The following is a 15,041-nucleotide window of genomic DNA, read 5'->3' on the forward strand; positions in this document are numbered from 1 at the left end:
GTTTTAAGTACATAATATTTATTTAGCACAGTATGCAAGTGTTCACTAAATTCTTTTTCAATGATAATGATTCTGTAGCTGAAGTACATTCCCAGTGAATACACTCTAATTGACTGAATTTAGGATTTCTTTATGCCGCCCCTTTCTTTGAAAGAACCAGGAGATTTGGTCCCCAGAGCCACTTAGATCTGTAAGTTCTTCAGAGAAGGCAAATCACCATTTCCACCCAGCGCTGTAGTGGTAAAATATCCAAAGAGAATCATCTTTGACACTGTTTCCAATTACTCTGTTCTAATAAGACAATGACTTAGCATTCTTATTACTAGTTGTATGAGTCACTCATTTAAAACTCAAGCCTTGAGGTGGGTGGAGCCAAGATGGTGGCAAAACATATATATTTATGAAAATACATAGATACAACTATTCCTAAAAAAGATACCAGTGGATACAGTACAACACCCAGGATACATCTATATCTGCGAGACCTCAACATCACACGAAGGGAGTAAGATACAAGCCACAGCCCAACGGGACCCGAACACCCCCCCACCCCAGAACCCGGCAGGAAGAAAGGAGTCAGAGCAGGGAGGGAATGAAAGCCCAGGACGACTAAACAACCAGCTCTAGAACTCTGCACCTGGAGTGCAGACACACAGTGCATGGGGTGCTGGATATTAGAGAAACGGAAAAGCAAAACCTGTGGGCAGGTCGCCGCAACTGGCGGCCCTGAGACAAAAGAAAAGCAAGTGCTTTTTGCAAATCTTAAAGAGACAGGGACCCCACAGCTTGACAAAGTTGTCCCGGCACACTTAACCAGCACCTGGGAATCCCGGGGAACGTTAGGCGCCCTAAACCCCTGGGTGGCAGTGCAGCTCTGAAGTCCCTCATTGCAATAAGCAGCCTGCCAGTCGTTCCCCTAACTTGCGCGGACCCCGACACACCGACCCAGTAGTGGGAGAGCGGCAGCACGCGCTGGTGGCCGCACACCAGAGGGACCCAGGAGAGGCCCACACGAGCCCATGGCGGCTGGCACCGAGCAGCCCGGGAGCAGCCGGCGCATACTGGGGGCCATGGCGCCACAAGGGCCCAGGAGAGGCACATGTGAGCCCGCTGCAGCAGCGACTGAGTGGCCCGGGAGAGGCCCGCACGTGCTGGCAGCGGTGGCACCAGAGGGGCATGGGAGAGGCCTACACGCGCCTGTGGCAGTGCCAGAGGGGCCCAAGTGTGGCCTGCGTGCGCAGGCAGCAGCAACACCAGAGAGGCCTAGGAGCGGCCCACAGGACCCGGCGGTGACGGAGGAGCGGCCCGGAGCAGCCACACCCCCAGCAGTCACCCGGAATTCCAGACCGACGCACAGCCACCCGGGCCAGACATAAAGACCGCTGCTGGCACACAGCTGCCTGGCAGGGGTGCCACTTTCATAGGGGAGCACACCCAGCATGCCTGCCACTCCCCACAGGGCTCTGCACTACTCTGATGGAGACCCCACCCACCACAGCTTCGGGGATTAACCCGGTGGCTACTCCAGGAGAGCAGGTAACCGACACAGGCAGCACAGAAGGGTAAGGCATCCAGCAAGCAGGAAAGGACTTTCTTCTCCCAGCTGACACACTCACTACCTGCCTACAGCCACTGCTATAACCATGAAAAGGCAGAAGAATTTAGTCCCATCCAAAATAGTCCAGACAACCCCTGAGAGAGGAACTGCGGATATAGATCTAACCAGCCTCCCTGAAAAAGAATTCAAAATAAAAATCATAAACATGCTGATGGATCTGCAGAAAAATATGCAAGAGCTAAAGGAGCAAGTACAGAGGGAGACTACAGAAATAAAACAATCCCTGGAAGGACTTCAAAGCAGAATGGACAGGATGAAATATGCCATTAATGGAATAGAAACCAGAGAGCAGGAACGCATAGAAGCTGATGCAGAGAGAGATAAAAGGATCTCCAGAAATGAAACAGTATTAAAAAAACTGTGTGACCAATCAAAAAGGAACAATATCTGCATTATAGGGGTACCAGAAGAAGAAGAAAAAGAAAAAGGGATAGAAAGTGTCTTTGAAGAAATAATTGCTGAGAACTTCCCCAAACTGGGGGAGGAAATAGTTGCTCAGACCACGGAAGTACACAGAACTCCCAACAGAAAGGACCAAAAAAGGACAACCCAAGAAACATAATAATTAAAATGGCAAAGATCAAGGACAAGGACAGAGTATTAAAGGCAGCCAGAGAGAAAAAAAAGGTCACCTACAAAGGAAAACCCATCAGCCTATCATCAGACTCCTCAACAGAAGCCTTACAGGCCAGAAGAGAATGGCATGATATATTTAATATAATGAAACAGAAGGGCCTTGAACCAAGGATACTGTGTCCAGCACGATTATCATTTAAATATGAAGGAGGGATTGAACAATTCCCAGACAAGCAAAAGTTGAGGGAATTTGCCTCCCACAAATGACCTCTACAGGGTATTTTAGAGGGACTGCTCTAGATGGGAGCACTCCTAAGAAGAGCACAGAACAAAATACCCAACATATGAAGAATGGAGGAGGAGGAATAAGAAGGGAGAGAAATAAAAAATCATCAGACAGTGTTTATAATAGCTCAATAAGCGAGTTAAGTTAGACAGTAAGATAGTAAAGGAGCTAACCTTGAACCTTTGGTAACCACAAACTTAAAGCCTGCAATGGCAATAAGTACATAACTTTCAATAATCACCCTAAATATAAATGGACTGAATGCACCAATCAAAAGACACAGAGTAATAGAATGGATGAAAAAGCAAGACCCATCTATATGCTGCTTACAAGAGAATCACCTCAAACCCAAAGACATGCACAGAGTTAAAGGGATGGAAAAAGATATTCCATGCAAACAATAGGGAGAAAAAAGCAGGTGTTGCAGTACTAGTATCAGACAAAATAGACTTCAAAACAAAGAAAGTAACAAGAGATAAAGAAGGATATTACATAATGATAAAGGGCTCAGTCCAAAAAGAGGATATAACCATTATAAACATATATGCACCCAATACAGGAGCACCAATATATATGAAACAAATACTAACAGAAATAAAGGAGGAAATAGAATGCAATGCATTCATTTTTGGAGACTTCAACACACCACTCACTCCAAAGGACAGATGCACCAGACAGAAAATAAGTAAGGACACAGAGGCACTAAACAACACACTAGAACAGATGGACCTAATAGACATCTATAGAACTCTACATCCAAAAGCAACAGGATACACATTCTTCTCAAGTGCACATGGAATATTCTCCAGAATAGACCACATACTAGGCCACAAAAGGAGTCTCAGTAAATTGCAAAAGATTGAAATGCTACCAACCAACTTTTCAGACCACAAAGGTATAAAACTAGAAATAAATTGTGCAAAGAAAGCAGAAAGGCTCACAAACACATGGAGGCTTACCAACATGCTCCTAAATAATCAATGGATCAATGACCAAATTAAAATGGAGATCCAGCAATATATGGAAACAAATGACAACAACAACACAAAGCCTCAACTTCTGTGGGACCCAGAAAAGCAGTCTTAAGAGGAAAGTATATAGCAATCCAGACATATTTAAAGAAGGAAGAACAATCCCAAATGAATAGTCTAATGTCACAATTATCGAAATTGGAAAAAGAAGAACAAATGAGGCGTAAGGTCAGCAGAAGGAGGGACATAATAAAGATCAGAGAAGAAATAAATAAAACTGAGAAGAATAAAACAATAGAAAAAAATCAAGAAACCAAGAGCTCGTTCTCTGAGAAAATAAACAACATAGATAAGCCTCTAGCTAGACTTATTAAGAGAAAAAGAGAGTCAACACACATCAACAGAATGAGTAACGAGAAAGGAAAAATCACAACGGACACCACAGAAATACAAAGAATTATTAGAGAATACTATGAAAACCTATATGCTAACAAGCTGGGAAACCTAGGAGAAATGGACAACTTCCTAGAAAAATACAACCTTCCAAGACTGACCCAGAAAGAAACAGAAAATCTAAATGAACCAAATGCCAGAAACGAAATTGAAGCAGTAATCAAAAAATTACCCAAGAACAAAACCCCCGGTTAAGATGGATATACCTCAGAATTTTATCAGACATACAGCGAAGATATAATACCCATTCTCCTTAAAGTTTTACAAAAAAAAGAAGAGGAGCGAATACTCCCAGAATCATTCTATGAGGCTCGCATCACTCTAATACCAAAACCAGGCAAAGACCCCACCAAAAAAGAAAACTACAGACCAATATCCCTGATGAATGTAGATGTAAAAATACTCAACAAAATATTAGCAAACTGAATTCAAAAATACATCAAAAGGATCATATACCATGACCAAGTGGGATTCATCCCAGGAATGCAAGGATGGTACAACATTTGAAAACCCATCAGCATCATCCACCACATCAACAAAAAGGACAAAAACCACATGATCATCTCCATAGATGCTGAAAAAGCATTCGACAAAATTCAACATCCATTCATGATAAAAACTCTCAACAAAATGGGCATAGAGGGCAAGTACCTCAACATAATAAAGGCCACATATGATAAAACCACAGCTAATATCAAATGGAACAGCAAGAGGCTGAAAGCTTTTCTTCTGAGATAAGGAAAAAGACAAGGATATCCACTCTCCCCACTGTTATTCAACATAGGACTATAGGTCCTAGTCACGGCAATTAGACAAAACAAAGAACTACAAGGAATCCAGATTGGTAAAAAAGAAGTTAAACTGTCACTATTTGCAGATGATATGATATTGTACATAAAAAACCCTAAACACTCCACTCCAAAACTACTAGAACTAATATCAGAATTCAGCAAAGCTGCAGGGTACAAAATTAACACACAGAAAACTGTGGCTTTCCTATACACTAACAATGAACTAATAGAAAGAGAAATCAGGAAAATAATTCCATTCACAGTAGCATCAAAAAGAATAAAATACCTAGGAATAAACCTAACCAAGGAAGTGAAAGACCTGTACTATGAAAACTACAAGACACTCTTAAGAGAAATTAAAGGGGACACTAACAAATGGAAACTCATCCCATGCTCTTGGCTAGGAAGAATTAATATTATCAAAATGGCCATCCTGCCCAAAGCAATATACAGATTCGATGCAATCCCTATCAAATTACCAACATCAGTCTTCAATGAACTGGAACAAATGGTTCAAAAATTGATGTGGAACCAACAAAGACCCCGAATAGCCAAAACAATCCTGAGAAGGAAGAATAAAGTAGGGGGGGGTCTTGCTCCCAAATTTCAAGCTCTACTACAAAGCCACAGTAATCAAGACAATTTGGTATTGGCACAAGAACAGAGCCACAGACCAGTGGAACAGAATAGAGACTCCAAACATTAACCCAAACATATATGGCCAATTAATATTCGATAAAGGAGCCATGGACATACAATGGGGAAATGACAGTCTCTTCAACAGATGATACTGGCAAAACTGGACAGCTACATGTAAGAGAATGAAAGTGGATCACTGTCTAACCCCATACACAAAAGTAAATTCGAAATGGATCAAAGACCTGAATGTAAGTCATGAAACCATAAAACTCTTAGAAAAAAACATAGGCAAAAATCTCATGGACATAAACATGAGTGACTTCTTCATGAGCATATCTCCCCAGGCAAGGGAAACAAAAGCAAAAATGAACAAGTCAGACTATATCAAGCTAAAAAGCTTCTGTACAGCAAAGGACACCATCAATACAACAAAAAGGTATCCAACAGTATGGGAAAACATATTCATCAATGACAGATCCGATAAAGGGCTGACATCCAAAATATATAAAGAGCTCACACACCTCAACAAACAAAAAGCAAATAATCCAATTAAGAAATGGGCAGAGGAGCTGAATAGACAGTTCTCTAAAGAAGAAATTCAGAAGGCCAACAGACACATGAAAAGATGCTCCACATCGCTTGTCATCAGAGAAATGCAAATTAAAACCACAATGAGATATCACCTCACACCAGTAAGGATCGCCATCATTGAAAAGACAGTCAACAACAAAGGTTGGCAAGGTTGTGGAGAAAGGGGAACCCTCCTACACTGTTGGTGGGAATGTAAATTAGTTCAACCATTGTAGAAAGCAGTATGGAGATTCCTCAAAATGCTCAAAATAGAAATTCCATTTGACCCAGGAATTCCACTTCTAGGAATTTACCCCAAGAATGCAGCACTCCAGGTTGAAAAAGACAGATGCACTCCTATGTTTATGCTGCACTATTTACAGTAGCCAAGATATGGAAGCAACCTAAATGTCCATCAGTAGATGAATGGATAAAGAAGATGTGGTACATATACCCAATGGAATATTACTCAGCCGTTAAGAAAAAAACAGATCCTACCATTTGCAACAGCATGGATGGAGCTAGAGGATATTATGCTCAGTGAAATAAGCCAGGTGGAGAAAGACAAGTACCAAATGATCTCACTCATATGTGGAGTATAAGAACAAAGGAAAACTGAAGAGACAAAACAGCAGCAGAATCACAGAACCCAAGAATGGACTAACAGTTACCAAAGGGAAAGGGACTGGGGAGGATGGGTGGGAAGGAGGGAGAAGGGTGGGGGAAAGAAAGGGAAAAAAAATCATAGGGATAAAGGAAAATAGTACCAGCTGTGCTAAAGGATGTATTAATTATCTGTGGTCACTATTTCACAATCTTTGTCTAAGTATATATATTATGCATATGTATATCTCTATATAAGTTGTACACATTAAACATGTCTATTTCATTTGCCCAAAAAAACAAAAATAATAATAATAATAATATATACTATATGGTTCCACCCATATGCAGTATCTAAAGTGGTCTAAACCATAAAAGCAAAAAATAGAAACATGGTTACCAAGAGCAAGGGGAAGAGAATTAGTGTTTGGTGAGTATAGTGTTCCCGAGTTGCAAGGTGAAAAAGTTCTAGAGATCTGTTGCATGACAGTGTGAATATACTTGACACTACTGACTGTACACTTAAAAACAGTTAAGATGGTAAGTATAATGTTATGTGTTTTTAAACACAATTTCAAAAAAAAGGGATTATGGCAGTATAGATAACACGCCTACATTGTAGCGGAATGGCCTGGTTTCCAGTCCTAGCTCTACCACTTATCTATGAAACCTTAGGTAAATTACTTTTCTGTTCTTTTGTTTCTTATTAGAATAAGATAAGTACAGATTCTAAAAAATCCCCAAACCAACATTGTAAGGTATATTCCACTAGTTGCCCATCTAGTCCACCATACTAATAGACATAAGAATTGATAGGTGCAGAAAAATTTTGTTAAAATGCAACACTTGAAATTTATTTCTCTCTGACTCATATGGCTTTTCTTTCTCTTTCTTTAGGTCTCTGTTCAAATGTCTCATCAGTGGGGCCTTTCCAGACCAGCCTGTATACCTAATCCTACCTCATTTTGTCATTCTTTAGTCCTGCTTCATTTTTACTAGCAGCACTTCCTAGGCATAAAGATAGTGGAAGAAATCACAAAGATAAAAATGAATGAATTTGACTACTTGAGAATCTAAAACTTCTGGATGCCAAAAAACCATAAAAAACAAAATTAAAAGGCAAATTTGAAAATTTGTAAAAATATTTAGTGTCAATATAACTGGAAAAGGGAAATAAGTTCATACATAATAAAATTTTCATATAAAAAGTTGGCAAAGATATGAATATATTAATTAACCCATTCACAGAACATGAAATAACAACTATTAAAATTTTTGGAAAAAAAATCCAATCTCATGAGTAGTCTAAGAAATGCAAATTTAAATAAAGAGTTGCCTTTAAAAAAGAAAAATACATGAAATGAAAATGATTTTAAAAAGAATACAACTAACTGTGTGGTTAGACAGGCTCTTATGCCCTGCTGGTGAGAATATAAAATAACACACATTTTATATATTAATTATGTACTGCTGTGTAACAAGTTACTATAAAACTTAAGAGCTCAAAGCAACAAACATCTATCATTTCACAATTTCTGTGGGTCAGGGGCCTAGCAACAGCTTGGCTTGACGCTCAGGAAGGACAGTCCATAGCTGGGGATAGTTACTGCACCCTCAAACCAGACAGGAGAACCTACTTTTGAGTCAAGTGTGTAGTTGTTAGCCAGACTAAGGCCTCACAGCTATGGGCCAACAGCCTCAGTTCCTTGTCATGTGGACTTCTTCACAGACTTTGGGTGTGCCCCCGTGACATGGCAGCTGGCTTCTGGCTTCTCTCAGGCACAGTAACCTGAGAGAAAGAATGACCAAGACAGAGGCCACAGTGTCTTTTAGGACCTCACCTTGAAGGTGACATACCATTACTTTGCTGGATTCTCTCAGTTACATAGACCAACCTTGGTAAAATGCAGATGGGACTACATAATGGTATGAAGATCAATTTTGGTAAAATATAGATGGGGGTACAGTATGAAGACCAGGAGGCAGGATGGTCAGGCGCCTTCCTGAAGGCTGGTTACATTTCATTAAAGCAATTTCTCAGTATTTAAAAGTTTGTACTTACCCTTAATCCAATAATTTAGGTAATTACATTTTCAACAGTTTATTCTAAGAAGATGCCATAGTGTGGACAAATAATAGGCCTAAACATATTTAAATTATCATTTTTATAATACTATAACATGGAAATACTTTAAACATGTAAAAATAGAGGACTTGTTTATCAAATAAATGGTAATACCATATGATGGACTTAATTATGCCTCCATCAAAAGTAATGAGTCTAAAGAATTTTTATATCATGGGGAAATGATATAATGTTTATTTTTTAAAGGGAGGGCATGAACATTTATATATAGCATGCCAATTATGTAAAAATTAAAATGCAGACATAATTATGTTAAAAAAAATAAGATAGGGCATACCTTAATGCAGTGAGAAGATAAAATCAACATAGATGTACTATTCCTAGCCTCTCCTTCCCCCAGAAAAGCTTAACTTGGATCTAATTATGAAGAAACAAACAAATCTTGCTTGTGGAATATAGTGCAAAATGACTGGTCTGCAATCTTCAAAAATATCAGTGTCAGAAAAGATAGAAAAAGACCAGGGAATTGTTTCAGATTAAAGGAGGTTGCAATGGATTTTCCTCAACTGACTCTTGGATATTTTTTTTTAATTATAAAGGACATTATTTGAACAATAACTGAGGAAATTTGAACATGGGCTTTATATTAGACAGTAACAGTATATCAATGTTAATTTTCCTGCATGGGATCATAGTATTATGATCAAGGAGAAGAATGCTATTGTACTTAGGGGATATATGTTAAAGTCCTTAGGGTTGAAGTGTTATGCAAATAACTCTCAAGACTGTGTGCTTGCACATTGTGGGGTGGGGGATGTAAGAAAGGGAGGGAGGTAGGGAGATGGAGAGAGGGAAAGAGTTACACAAAGAAAAGTAAATGTGAAAAGCTCTTAACAATGGGTGAATCTAAGTGAAGAACATCATCTCACTATTAAGGTTCATTTTACTGCTCTTACAACTTTTTAAATGGTTTCAAAGTTGAAGAAAATCATCTTTTAAAAGTACATTCAACATTAGAAAGGATTGAGATAGGAGTGGCTTTATTTTATTGTAAAATTAAGATAAATTTATAGATAAATTTAATATGTAAGTTAATATATATTAATATAAATAAAATTAAGATAGATTAAAATACTTAAGCCAGATGAAATACAGAGAAGAGACATGAAAGATATGAGAAGTCTATTTTAATTACTTCCAAAATAGCAAATAGAATCTTATTGTTCTGTCCTTAGATTTTCCTCATTTTTATCCAGAGAAGTATCATTAAAACTTCCTAGGGGCATTTAGCTCTAGAAGAACATGTGATTTATAGACCAATTCTCTAATAAAACATCATTTTATAAATGTAAGGTACACAGAATAACTAGAATCAGGCTAGCAGTAGATCATAGAAGACACATTGTTTAATTAATGGATTAAGCAGCTTTGTAACTACAATTTAAGTTTTTCATTCTTTCAGCCATTTGATTATTGAATGTTTACAATGGCTAGTTTTAGAAGTAACTGCCAACATATAATTGTCTATAGAGATGATGGTAAAGATAAATATTTTTAAATGCTCTTTGGAGTCAGGCTTATATGCTTAATACCTAAGCATGTCCTGTTTTAAAAAAATAGGTAATACCAATATAAATTTACTCTCAGTCCATGAATCACAATGGTTAATGCAGCCTGAATTATTGAGATCGCACTATGTTCTCAAAAGTGTTAATGAGGTTATTCTTGGTAAATCTAAATGACTCTATAAAATATTAATTAGAAGATATTGGATCAGAATTAGAAAATCATATTCTAATTCCCACTGTGGCAATCAGTTTTGAAGTATGGTAATAACTGGATGCCTCTGCTAAGTCCTCAGACTGGCCTCTTACTTAACCACTTACTGACTCCACACGTGCCTTGAAGAGCTTTGCATTAAGTGGATAGGGCAGTGCCCAGTCTGACTCATTGGTAAGCACTATTGAACAGGCTCTGAACTCATGCATGTACAAAAAAATTGGTGGGTAGTGGGTTTAATGTTCATAGGACCCCCCCTTGACCAATGGGGAACAGCAATCAGTAGATAAATGTTAATCCTTTTTTTAATTTTATTTATTTATTTTTTGAGAGGGCACCTCTCATATTTATTGATCAAATGGTTGTTAACAACAATAAAATCAAATGGTTGTTAACAACAATGCACAGTCATTAATCAACCCCAAGCCTATATCTCAACAGTATCCAATCTTCAGAAGCATAACAAATAAGTTCTTACATGGTGAACAAGGTCTTACATAGTGAATAAGTTCTTACATGGTGAACAGTGCAAGGGCAGTCATGTCACAGAAACTTTCGGTTTTGATCACGCATCATGAACTATAAACAATCAAGTAAGATATGATTAGTCGTTTGATTTTTATACTTGATTTATATGTGAATCCCACATTTCTCCCTTATTATTATTATTATTATTTTAATAAAATGCTGAAGTGGTAGGTAGATGCAAGATAAAGGTAGAAAACAATTTAGTGCTGTTAGAGGGTGAGGGCAAATGTAGATGATCAGGTCTGTGCCTATAGACTAAGTATTAATCCAAGCTAGACAAGGGCAACAAAACATCCATGGATGCAGAAGATTTCTCTCAAAACGGGGGGTGAGGTTCTAAGCCTCCCCTCTGTTGGTCCCCAATTTCCATTCTGATGGCTCCCCTGCGACTGTGCCTGTCTTAGGTTGTTCCTCCCTTGAGGAATCTTACCCGTCTCTGGCTAACCAATCATCTTCCGGGGCCATACAGGGAAATGTAAAGTTGATAAGTGAGAGAGAAGCAATATTCTTTGAAAAGGTTAGTTTTTACTTCTTTGCAGATTCATGCCCTGTGGCTTCTATGCCCAGCATTTGTCTTGAGGTATCTTTACCACTTGGAAGAATTATGATACTCGGTAATTTTCTATATGAGACACACTAATTCTACTTAAGGGTTGTAATTAGGAAGGAAGAAGAAAAACTATAGAAGTAGCAGTCAGAAGAAAACGTGGGAAGATTGATTATTTCTTTGACATATCTTCTTGTAGAGTAACATAAGCATGTATAGGTTTTAAACTACTAATTAAATTGTGCACATACATTAACAGAATAGGAATACAGCTACATAATAAAAGCAGACCTACAATTACCAGCCATATCCAGTGAAACCAAGAAAACCAGTTAGGTTCCCTAGGCATTTGTGAAAACTTATCAATGATATCATGGATATTGTCTAACTGAATTTGAATAGTTTGAGAAAAATCAGACAAATTAAAACAACACATTCCTGGGAACTGTTCACATCCCATGTGGTCTTTTAACAGTAGATAGTCTATAGTCGCATGATTTTGGAGCACTGCAACTTGCACTTCCCCTAATTCTTGGTTGAGTTCAGACAGTATAGATCCAGTCAAATTTGTTGTTTTACTGTATGCACAGGCCAGCTTAGATATCTCCTTCTTCATTCCAATGGCAAGTCCAGGAACCGGTGGGATGACTGCAGCTAGAACTGCAGCAGCGCCAGGATCTTTGTTGAAGTTTTTTGATGTTCATCTTCTGGAATGACTCTTCCAGAGGATGTTGATGTTGGAAGTTCTTCTTCATATCGTATCTTAATTCGTTTTCTGTGTAGCCAAATTAGGCTTTGATCCTCTGTATAAACACAAACAAACCCTTTGCCCACACTTTGATATGACCTTTATACCATTGTGAAGAACCTATTGGAGATCACCACACAGGAACTGCTTTTTTTTTAAGAGAAAGGAATATTGTCAGAGAAATGTACTTCCATAGCTGATCATCTGACACCCTTTGAAAGATCAAAATTAAGGATATGTAAAGCATGCATTAATCGTTGATTTGCAGTTAGTTTTATCCTATCAGGGAGTAATTCCCCCTTTTCTTTCTCTCTTTTTTTTTTGTTATCATTAATCTACAATTACATGAAGAATATTAAAATGTTAATCCTTTTTGTCTCCTGGAGAGCATATTCTAAGGCTCCTCTGAGAGCCAACTCAGTAACACATTCTTGCATTGATTTTCATCCTTCCTTTCCTATCTCTGCTGATACTCCTGCCTCCTGGTCCCATTTTTTCAAATAAACTACCTGCATGCAAACTTTGCCTCTTATTTTGGAGGAAGTCAGGCTAAGATTCATGGGATATTTGATATATGCAACATATAGATAACACTTGTTAGTAAATTCTTGTTGAATAATTGACAGTGTTGTACCAATAGGTTTGCATTTTTCACTTGATTTGTATCATTCAAGTAGTAGCAATTTTTATAGAAAATAAGTTCCTAATGTTACAGGAAAGAAGTCCCTAATATACATTGGATGGCAAAATCTTCATAGTATAGTTCTGACTAGATCTGTCGTTCAAACTACTCTATTGTATGTCAGGCTCATTGTCAGGAAATTAGCTTAGACTATAGTGATATAAAATGATGGTTAGGAGACCAGGTTCTGTCTGTCTGGGCTTCTTCTTTGAGGAAAGCTGGACTCTTTCAACACCAAATAAGTAACAATGAGGGAGCCAAGTCAGAGACATTGCTGGGTCTTTTAAATGCAAAGAGGTTTGGTAAGAGAATAGGACCCTTACTCTTCCAGAGACTTCTCCCAGCTGCTCTCAACAACCACAGGCACCTGAGAGTTCTGTGTTAATTTTAAATTCTGTCCCCATGCAGCACTGGAATTCTGAACATTACCTCAGTCCCCTGAACAAGTATTTGCTCCACTACTGACCCTATTATTCTTTGATAACCTGATTATTCCACATTTCTGCTGGTTGTAAAGTGTAATATAGTTTCCTGAAATGTATGAGTATAACAATTGTAGAATGATCTGTTATGAGGTGCCTAGGAACAAGCTGTTTTATGTTCCACATTAAAAATAAGCTACAATTTAAGCAATCCTTAATAAATGTTTCTGGGCAGAGAGACCTTAGTGAACAACGGCAAGCAACTGCTCAGCTCATCTTTGCTATTAGAAGAAAGCAATGATGGATTTCTTCCCAAAGTGAATAAAGTGTAACAACTTAATGGTTTGTCCACCCCTCAATGGATTTGCCTGCCTAAACTTCTTTTTCTTTTGGTCTAGACCAAATTCTACATAATTTTACATCCTTTGTACATACATTGTTGAGTGGGGATGGGAGGACTGGTGTTGACTAACAGGCTTAAGATGGTCCAGGAATAAAAACTGTCCATAGGAAACTCACATGCAGATAGAGGTGATGGTCGTACCTAAGATACTGATCAAGATGCAGTGCAATCTGTGCTAGACTTCAGGTTCTGCTCTTCTGGCCCTGGGACGACCACAGCCATGTCAATGGAATGGGGGTCTTTTCTGAACAGCACAAGCAAGTTTCAGTGTTTAAAATGTTCCCTAGTTTCCTTGTTGAAAATGGAGCTCAAGCTCATGTAAAGACCTTGTTTTAGTGCTTTAAAAGAGGATCTGATAACTTACTGTTACTTATTTTTAAGCATAAAACCCACTTTCTTGTCTTTCTCCTTTTATAATATTCTGTCAATAAATAGATAATGGGCTGCCATGTAATAAAATTGGTTGAACATAGGGGATAGGGCTATAATGTTACTTATGCGTGGTTGTTTGCTATCATGATGTTTATTAGGGAACAAGTAGCCTCAAAAAATCCTTTAGTGTGTTGTTATTGCCCCTGCTTACTGCTGTTTGATTATTTTCCTAGTCTTATTAGTAATATTGTTAGATTTAGTTACACCCAAAATAAAGAGGCTTTTCTCCTCCCAAATATCTATTAAAAAACAAACAAAAGCAAATCGTAACAATAAAAAATTAAAACGATCTAACAAAATTCACACCAGAATCAATTACCATACTAAGGAGCCATGATTGCAGTTTTTTACATCTGTACTGGGCATTACTGTATGCTCATTTCCCAGCAGATGTATGCATCAGTGAAGCATCATGGCTTGTAAAATATGTAGCTGCTATTATTTCACATTGAAGTTATTCTCATCCAATTTCCAAAGTTCAATATTGTGCCTTAGTGTAATTGGGGGATTAAGAGGTGTTTACCACGGTCTGGAAGTCTCCCGTTACCTTTAACCAGAAGGAAAATGTCTTTGGTGCAACGTGAACCAAATTGTTCTCTTACTGCTTTCCATTTGTCCTTTGTTTATAGAAAGGTTAGGTAAATACATCTTTCAGCTGGAGGGGAGGGTCGCAGGAAGTCTGCCTACTTTTGTGCTTTCATTGATCTATAAAAGGTGTGCAGGCAATTTTGTCTCCTAAAGTTAGAACAGGCAGTGGATATTCAGTTAATGACACTTAAGTTGGATCTGTCTTATCTTTCTTGTTCCTAGTTCTTCTAAAGAGAATAAAATCCCACATATCCCATCTTCTAGTACTTTACAATTTAGCAGCTTACAAATTATTATATACTTTTATTTCTACTTAAAG

The 15,041-nt window shown here is 38.1% G+C and overlaps 1 protein-coding gene across 4 annotated transcripts in view; it reads left to right on the plus strand.

Moving 5' to 3' along the window:
• Positions 1-15,041, plus strand: part of LOC108399208 (uncharacterized) — a 79,341-nt gene that overhangs the window by 8,991 nt on the left and 55,309 nt on the right. The window contains exon 4 of one of the 4 annotated variants that reach the window (XM_073212594.1): positions 7,405-9,361. The exons of the other annotated variants lie outside the window; for them this stretch is intronic. The gene's annotated coding sequence lies outside the window, so the exon portion shown is untranslated. Of the gene's footprint in view, positions 1-7,404; positions 9,362-15,041 lie in introns of those variants that run through there. 4 annotated transcript variants of the gene reach the window in all.

Source organism: Manis javanica, chromosome 9 (assembly GCF_040802235.1).
Source record: "Manis javanica isolate MJ-LG chromosome 9, MJ_LKY, whole genome shotgun sequence".
In the NCBI taxonomy this organism is placed as follows: Eukaryota; Metazoa; Chordata; class Mammalia; order Pholidota; family Manidae; genus Manis; species Manis javanica.